Source organism: Canis lupus, chromosome 16 (assembly GCF_003254725.2).
Source record: "Canis lupus dingo isolate Sandy chromosome 16, ASM325472v2, whole genome shotgun sequence".
Classification (NCBI taxonomy): domain Eukaryota; kingdom Metazoa; phylum Chordata; class Mammalia; order Carnivora; family Canidae; genus Canis; species Canis lupus.
This window is the reverse complement of record NC_064258.1, coordinates 15,919,419-15,928,411: the sequence shown is the minus strand read 5'-3', so window position 1 is coordinate 15,928,411 and position 8,993 is coordinate 15,919,419.

Genomic DNA, 8,993 nt, shown 5'->3' with positions numbered 1-8,993 from the left:
GAAAGGAACCACACATAAAGGAATGTAGTTTGACTCTTAACTCACACTATACACAAAAATTAACTCAAAATAGATCGGAGACCTCAGTGTAACAGCCCAAGCCGTAAAACTCTTAGAGGGAAACAGGAATAAATCTTCTTGGCCTTGGGTTTAATTTTTTTTTTTATGATAGTCACAGAGAGAGAGAGAGGCAGAGACATAGGCAGAGGGAGAAGCAGGCTCCATGCACCTGGAGCCCGACATGGGATTCGATTCCGGGTCTCCAGGATCGCGCCCTGGGCCAAAGGCAGGCGCCAAACCGCTGCGCCACCCAGGGATCCTGGCCTTGGGTTTAAAAAGGATTCTTAGCCATGACTCAAAATCACAAACAACCGAAGAAAAAACAGATAAATTGGACCTCACCAAATTTAAACTTTCATATTTCTTTTTTTTAAACTTTCATATTTCAAACAACACCATCAGAAAGTGAAGACACCCCACAGAATATGAGAAACTATTTGCAAATCATGTATCTGATAAAGGACTTGTCTGTAGAATAATAATAACTCAATAATAAAAAGACAACTCAATGAAAAAATGGGCAAAATATCTGAATATATGTTTCTCCAAAGAAGGTACACAAATGGTCACTTGAAAAAGATGCTCAACATCATGAGTTACCAAGGAAATGTGAATCAAAATCACAAAGGGGTATTGCATCACACCCACACCCACCAGGGTGGCTAGAATCAACAAGTCAGACAAGTGTTGGTGAGGCTGTAGAGGAATCAGAAAGCTCAGATGCTGCTAATGGGAATATAAACGGAGTGTTGCAGGATTGCAGGGTTCTTATCTCATGGACTCGAAGAATGAATCTTGCCTACAGGAAAAGGTGAAGTAAAGTGAAAGTTTATGAAGTGAAAGTGAGATTGGAAAGGAAAGAAAAAGCTCTCTAGAGTGAACCTGTCCCAACAGGGTTGCCATTGAGGGTTTATAGGGCCGGTCTTTTATTGAAAACTTGACCAAGAAGCTTGTGGGCTTGAGATTCTTGTGTCATCTTGGTTTGAGCCAGGACTATCGATAATATCCTTAATGACTTAGTTCTTTGAAGTCTGGTCATTTTTCTGTGATTACAGTGCAGCCACCAAAGAAAAATAGTCCTGAACATCTGGGCTGGGTGTTCTGATTTATTCCTTATCTCTTGTTCTCAGGGCTTCTGCTATCAGGGGCAGCCTGTCTCTCCCTGCCTGTACCTTAACCCTTTCCTTACTCAGGAGCAGCTGCTGTGGAAAACAGTCTGGCACTTCCTCCAATAATTCAACACAGAGCTGCCATCTGATCCAGCAACTCTGCTGCTAGATAAATACCCAAAGAGAAATGAAAACATGCCCCCGCACAGACACTTGGGACAAATGTTCAGAACACACTTACTCGTAGTAGCCAGAAAGTGGAAACAACCCAAAGGTTTATCACCTGATAAATGGATACACAATGGAATGTTATTTGGCATTAAAAAAGACTGAAGTACTGTTTTACCCTACAGTGTGGATGCACCCTACAGGGGCGCCTGGGTGGCTCAGTTGGTTAAGCATCTGCTTTCAGTTCAGGTCATGATTCAGAGCACTGGGATGGAGCCCCGCATCAGGCTCCCTGCTCAGCGAGGTGTCTGCTTCTCCTTCCACCTCTGCCCCCTCCCGCATCATGTTCACTCTCAAATAAAAATAAATAAAAATTAAAAAAAATTCTGCCAAATGAAAGAAGTCAGTTAGAAAAGACTACATATTTTATGATCTCACTTAAATTAAATGTCCAAAATAGGCTAATCTACAGAGGCAGAAAGTAGATTAGTGGTTGCCTAGGGCTGGGGGGCCTAGTGGGAATGATAGCTAATGGATATGGAGTTTCTTTTTTTAAGCTTTTATTTTTTATTTGTGTGAGAGGGAACAATTATTATTATTATTCACATACCGTACCACAAATAAAAAATAAAATAAATAAATAAAATCTTAAGAAAATTCCACTAAATGAAAGAAGCTGGTTAGAAAAGATTACCTATTATATGTGGCATGTGAATAACTGCAGAGAGCTGTTTTTGTTTTTGTTTTTAGTGAGAAGGACTGTATCTAGAACACACACGGAACTCCTATGCATCAGCCAGAGAGAGGAAGCAATCCCACCGGAAACATGAGCAGAGAATCTCAAGGCCCCTTACAGAAGAGAAAACCAGAAGCTGCTCCTATGTGGTGGCTACTAGAACAATGCAATTATTCAACAAGCTCTCATTTGATAACCATTGTTGGCAGAAATGGGAAAGCTGATACCAAGTGTTGGCAGTGATGTGGCGAAGCAGGAAGCGTAAGCGGAGCTTGCAGAAAGGTGTGCAGATGATCCAGCTATCTGCAGGGCCGGCCCCACGTGGGTCCTGAGCTCACTGTACACCCCACAGGACTGAGTAATGCTGCTTCTGGCATATATGTCAGAGAGATTCTCAGCTGCACCAGGTGGGACACAGACATGCACCGTGGTGGAGATGGGGAGCTGGGAGCCCTCTGGGGGTCCGTCACTGAGATGGTGAGCCAGCAAGAGGTGGTCAGTGTGCACCATGGGGCACTGCACAGCATAGGACCAGATGTCCACAGAGCAAGTCACTTGGGTGTGGGTCTTAAGATTGTAGGAAGAAACAGGATGAATGATACAGCACAATACTATTACATAAATCAAAACACCAGCACACAAAGCAATCTGACATGTTTTCAAGAACAGATACCAATAAAAGGATACACATAATACGTGAGAATTGTTGCCTGGGTAGGGTGGGAGTGGGAACACACATACCCACAAGCACACGCATGCATACACCTACATGCACACATGTACACACATGCTCACACACCCACGTTTGTACAGACCCATTCGTGTGTCCATCCACGTATGCATACATATGTAAGAGAGACAAGAGGAGCCTTGTATGGGCAGCGATGATGAGGTCCGTGAACCCCCAGGCACATGCTTAATTCTGCAATGGATGTCTATAAATATATAAATAAAAGAAGGGTCTGCGAGGAAAGGTGAGTGGCTGCAGGTCATCACCCCGGGGTGGAGATGGCTTGGGAGCAGGATCCGCTACAGGTCTCCCACCTGGGAGAGGAAGGGTGGGTGGGGAGGGCAAGGAGTAGTTTTGGACGCAGGTAGGGAGGTGGGACACACGAGCACGGATCTCACTTTTTATTTAAAGAAGTACCTAAAATGTACATTGAAAGATAAATAATATTACGAGGTAGCACAGAATAAGTGTGACAAGAGTTGGGTCCAAGGGCAAGTCCTACTGGAGTCTGGAAAGATGTCCCTGAGGACAGCAAGCCTCTCCAGGTGTGGGGCCCTGTCTCCTCTGGGCCCTGTCCCCACGGCTGCCATAGCCAAGTACCACGGACTGGGGGGGCTTAAAGCAACAGAATCCTCTCTTCTTACAGGTCTGAAGGATGGAAGTCTGAACTCCAGGGGTTGGCAGGACAGGGCTCCCTGTGAAGGCCCCGGGGCGGGCGGGGGGGGTGGTCTGTCCTGGTCTCTTTCAGCTTCTAGTGTTGCCGTCAATCCTGGGCATCTCTTGGGTCCTTGGCTGGTAGACACGTCACCCCGTCCCTGCCTCCACCGTGGTGTGGTGGTCTCTGTGTGTCCGCGTCTCCGAGTGTCCCTCGTCTACTAAAGAAAGACACCCATTACCAAATTAAGGGCCTGCCCTACTTCGTCTTAGCTAATTACATCTGCACTGACCGTATTTCCAAATAAGGTCACAGTCTGAAGTTCCAGGAAGGACACGAAATTTGGGGGACATGATGAAATCCAGCGCAGCCTCTTTACATGCCCCACCTTGCAGATGCCGGTCCATGGCAGCTGAGTGAATTCTGAGCCCTGAGCTCAGGGCTGCTGACCTTCGGGCTCATGGACCAGAGCCTGTGTGCGGTCCTGAGGTATGGGAGGGACTTAGGAGGGGAGGGTGCCCTGGACAGGGGACAGGCAGGAGCAGGGCCACAGGGCGGAGACGGGACCCTGAGCACCTGGTGGGAGTCCCAGGGGGGATGGGGCGCTGCGGCCAGAAGGAGGAGTAGAGATGTTGTGCAGGGCGTGGACAGGGCCAGGGCCATGTTGTGCCCCCCTGTAGGAATGTGGGGGTGAGGTGGGGGCCTAAGCCAATGCCATGGACACCATGGGGGGGAAGAGGAGCCTATAGGAATGACCCCGAGGAAACGGAGATGCGGGGAACCCTTGGGGGCAGGAGTGCTGAGGGGAGCTGTTGGTTTTGACTCAGGTGGGGAAACTGAGGTGTGAAGTTCTTGCAATTCAGGCTCATTGCTGTGCTATGGGCCTTATTCCTAGCTCTCCTGCGCTCCATGTCTGGCTGCTGGTCCCTCCCTATCGGTGCATGACCTTGATTTCTGAAATAAATCTCTCTTCTTGGAGTTAATGATTGGTAACAGTTACAGATAACACTTGGGCAAAGACTGTCCCTTAAATTCCCAGCCACCTGCCTCTCTTAAAGGGGCAGAACTTTGCAGATGACATCTCGTAGGGGATAGGAAGTCTGTCTGTGGGGAGGGGCAGCACGAGGTGTGAAGCTGGATCTAGTGTCCCAGGTTAGAAAGCCACAGATCACGCTCCATTGCTAAATCTTGATATTTTGTTTCCAGAAAGTCACAACATACCAGAGGTCATGGGAGAAGATCTAGAGAATGGGACTGGGATTGTTTCCACAGGAAAGCCAGAGCTCTATGGGGGCCAGCACTTGGGGATGCAGGGCAGGGCAGGGGACAGGGGTGTAGGGGGTGTGGGAGGGGTGCCAGGTCACTAGGTTGAAGCCAACATCACAAGCTTGCTTTTTCTCTTTCTTTCTTTCTTTCTTTCTTTCTTTCTTTCTTTCTTTCTTTCTTTCTTTCTTTCTTCTTTTTCTTTCTTTCTTTCTTCTTTCTTCTTTCTTTTTCTTTCTTTCTTCTTTCGATTTTATTTATTTTTCCATGAGAGAGGCAGAGACACAGGCAGAGGGAGAAGCAGGCCCCCTGCAGGGAGCCTGATGTGGGACTTGATCCTAGGACTCCAGGATCATGACCTGAGCCGAAGGCAGACGCTCAACCACTGAGCCTCTCAGGCACCCCAACATCACAAGCTTTATCTCTGGTTAGTGAAGGCTGGTTTGCAAAGAGAAAATTCTACCACTTTCCACATGCAGGGTCTCTAGTTAGGACAGCCCTGGTACTACTGATATTTAGAGTCTGAATGTTGTGATGAGGCTGTCCTGTGCCCCGTGGGAGGTTCAGCACTTCCCCGGCCTCTGCTCCCTGGATACCGCAGCACGCCCCCCCCCCCACTGCCCAGCTGTGACAACCAAAAATGCCTTCGGACATTGACTAATACGGGCTTACCTGCTTTACTGCGCTGCGAGGCCTTGCCCTTTGCAGACTCTGTGTGCTTCACACGCTGAAGGTTTGCAGCAACCCTGGCTCAAGCGAGTCTGTGGGTGCTGTTTTTCCCAACAGCATTTGCTCACTTTGTGTCTCTGCGTGAGATTTTGGCAAGTCTCACAGTATCTCAAATGTTTTCATTATTATTATATTTGCTGTGATCAGCGATCTTTTGGGGGCACCACGAACTGCACCCACACGAGATGATGGATCGGATGGATAAATGTCATGTGTGCTCCGACTGCTGCACTGACTGGCTGTTCCCCCATCTGTCCCTCTCTCCTCAGGCTTCCCTCAGTCCCTGAGACACAACAATACTGTAGTTAGGCCGGTTAATAACCTTACAAGGGCCTCTATGTGTTCAAGTGAAAAATAGACCTGTGACTCTTCCTATTCATTTGAGAGAGAGTGAGGAGGGGAGGGGCAGAGGGAGAAAGACTGTCAAGCAGACTCATCGCTGTGTGCAGAGCCTGATGTGGGGCTCCATCTCATGACCCTGAGATCATGACCTGAGCCGAAATAAATGGTCCGACACTTAACCGGCTGAGCCACACAGGCACCCATGTCTCTCCCTTTAAGTGAGAAACTAGAAATGATTAAGCTCTGTGCCTTACTGCTGGTGTGGAGAAAGTGGCAGTGGTTCCGACAGGAGATCACAGCAGGAGATCACACACGTTTCCTTAGGCCAAAGCCTAATCCAGAGCAAGGCCCTGACTCCCTTCAGTTCTAGGACAGCTGAGAGGGGAGGAAGCTGCAGAAGGAAAGTCTGAGGCTGGGAGGCTGGTTAGGGAGGTGTAAGGAAAGCAGCCACCTCCACGACACGGAAGTGCAATGTGAAGCAGCAGGTTTTCCAGAAGACCTAGCTAAGATAACCAATGAGGGTGCTGCACTGAACACATCTTCAGTGTAGATGAAACAGGTTCTACTGGAAGAAGCTGCCAGCTAGGACTTTCACAGCTGGAGAGGAGAGGTCAGTGCCGGCTCCGAGGCTTCCAAGGCCAGGCTGACCCTCCCGTGAGGGGCTAGTGCAGCTGGTGACGAGGCTGAAGCTGGTGCTCGGTGACCATTCTGAAAATCTCAGGGTCCTTAAGGATGATGCTAAGTCTACTGTGCCTGTGTTCTCGAAATAGAGCAACGAAGAAACAGAGAGAGAACCGGACGAGGAGTGGAGCCGAGGGACTGAATGGCCGTGAGCTCAGCACCAAACGTGAACGGACGAGCAGGTGCAGGGACGAGCTCAGCACCAAACGTGCAGGGACGAGCCAAGAAAGTGGTTTCCCGAGTTGGCCTCTTCCTGGTGGACACACCGTGAAGACGGTTGAAACGACAACCAAGGATTGGGAGCAGGACAGCAGCTTAGCTGGTGCAGCCCCCGGGCCCGAGGACGGACTGTTCTGAAGGCGGCTCTCCGGGGGGTGCAGTGCCACCGAGCAGCACCGCCGGCTGCAGGGAAACCGTCCGTGCCGGGAGAGCCATCGATGCGGCAAACTGCACGGTTGGCTTGTTTTAAGGAATAAAACGAGACACAGCCGTCCGGCCTCCAGCGCCCACCACCCTGATGGGTCAGCCCCCGGCGGCGCCAAGACCCTCCACCAGCAGAAAGATCAGGACTCGCTGAAAGCTCAGATGGCGGTCAGCGGGTTTCAGCAATAAAGTGTCTTTCGATGAAGGCGTGTAGGTTGTTGTTTCAGACACAATGCGGTCGCACACCGCACAGACTGCGGCATCGTGTGCACGTGACCTACATGCACTGGGAAACCACAGCTTTCCTTTGACCCCCTTTATTGCAACATTAGCTCTACTGCAGTGGTCTGGACCCGAACCCGCAGTATCTCCCAGGTGGGCCTGTATCTCCTGGGGGAGCACAAAAATGTCCTCCTGCAGAGAACCACCTGTCCATGTGAAACCCTCCTGACTGTACCTGGAAGCGGGGACAGCTTCCAACCCCCGGCTCTCACCTGGATTTCTCACTCTGTCTTCCACCTTTTGTGAGAACACAACTCTGATTATGGTCTTCTCCCTGCTTTGCTGGGTTCCTGCTGCCTATTGGACAACACTTAAATGATTTAATTGTCATTAAACACCCCCTGCTGCCTAGCTCCATCATCTTCTTCTCATTCGTGGTAGCCCCCTGACCTTCCAGGCACCTCTTGTCCTGACTTCCAGCCACGGAACCATGCCAGGCTGGGGGGCGCTCCTTGGCCTCTGCTCCTTTGTTCCCTCGCCTAAAGCCTCTTTTTCCTCCTTCACTTGCCCAGGTCCTGCAGTCCAGGCTGAGCACCACAGCCCCTCCCTCAAGCTGCTTTACACTCTCCAGGCAGCTGGGAGCACGCCTGCAGCCGGGGCAGGTGTCGGGCTCCCTTAGGGCATGCTCTTGGCGCTTTGCAGCTCTCTGGTCACAAGCTGGCCTCCTCTCCCACCTCCTTGAGGTCAACTAAGTGTCTTCATTTCCTCAGATATACAGAAACCAGTACAGTGCCTGGCATACAGTGGGCACTGCTGTTTTGTTTTCGGAGTGAATGAATGGACTGATGATGGGCATAAGGGGGGATGCAAGAGACGTTAGAAACCCAGAGATCAGAAGAGTTTTGATTGATTGCTGTTGGCAGTCTCAGAAAACACATGCTGTGTGGTGAAGTTTCAATCAGGTTGTTGTTTTTTACCAGCTTTATTGGATCTAATTAACATAGAACACTGGGTAAAAGGCCCCTGGGTGGCTCAGGCAGTTGAGCATCTGCCTTCAGCTCAGGTCATGATCCCAGGGTCCTGAGATCGAGTACCACGTCCCCTGAGAAGGGAGCCTACTTCTCCCTCTACCCTTCCCCTCTGCTCATGATATCTCCCTCTTTCTCTCTCTCACACTCTCTCTGAAGAAAAAAAAAAAAAAGAACACTGTGTAAGTTTAAGATGCACAATGTGTTGATTATGTACAGTTAAATATTACAATCCTATGACCACTGGAGCCTTCGCTAGCACCCACATCTCATCATGTCACCATCATTTCTTTTTTTGTGATGAGAACGTTTAAGATCTCCTCTCTTAGCAACTTTTTGGTATGAGGCACAGTATTGTCATCTGTAATTGCAGTGCCGTGCATTAGATCTCCAGAACTTACTGGTCTTTTAACTGGTGATTTTTACCTCTGACCAGCATCTCCCTATTCTCCCCACCTCTGACAACCCTCGTTCTACTTTCTGTTTGAATAAATAAACAAAATCTTAAAAAAAATACCCCTCCCTTTGAGTTTGAATTTTTTATTTTTATTTTTTATTTTTTAAAAAAGACTATCTATTTGAGAGAGACATCGAAAGCACAGAGAGAGGGAGAAGCAGGCTTCCAGCTGAGCAGGGAGCCCTATGTAGGGCTCAATCCCAGGACCCTGAGATGGTGACCTGAGCTGAAGGCAGATGCTTAACTGACTAAGCCACCCAGGTGCCCAAGTTTGGATTTTTTAGATTCCAAACAAGTGAGATCATACAGTATTTGTCTTTCTCTGTTTTGTTTATTTCACTGAACATAATGCCCTTAAGGTCCAACCATGTTGTCACAAGTCGTAGGAGT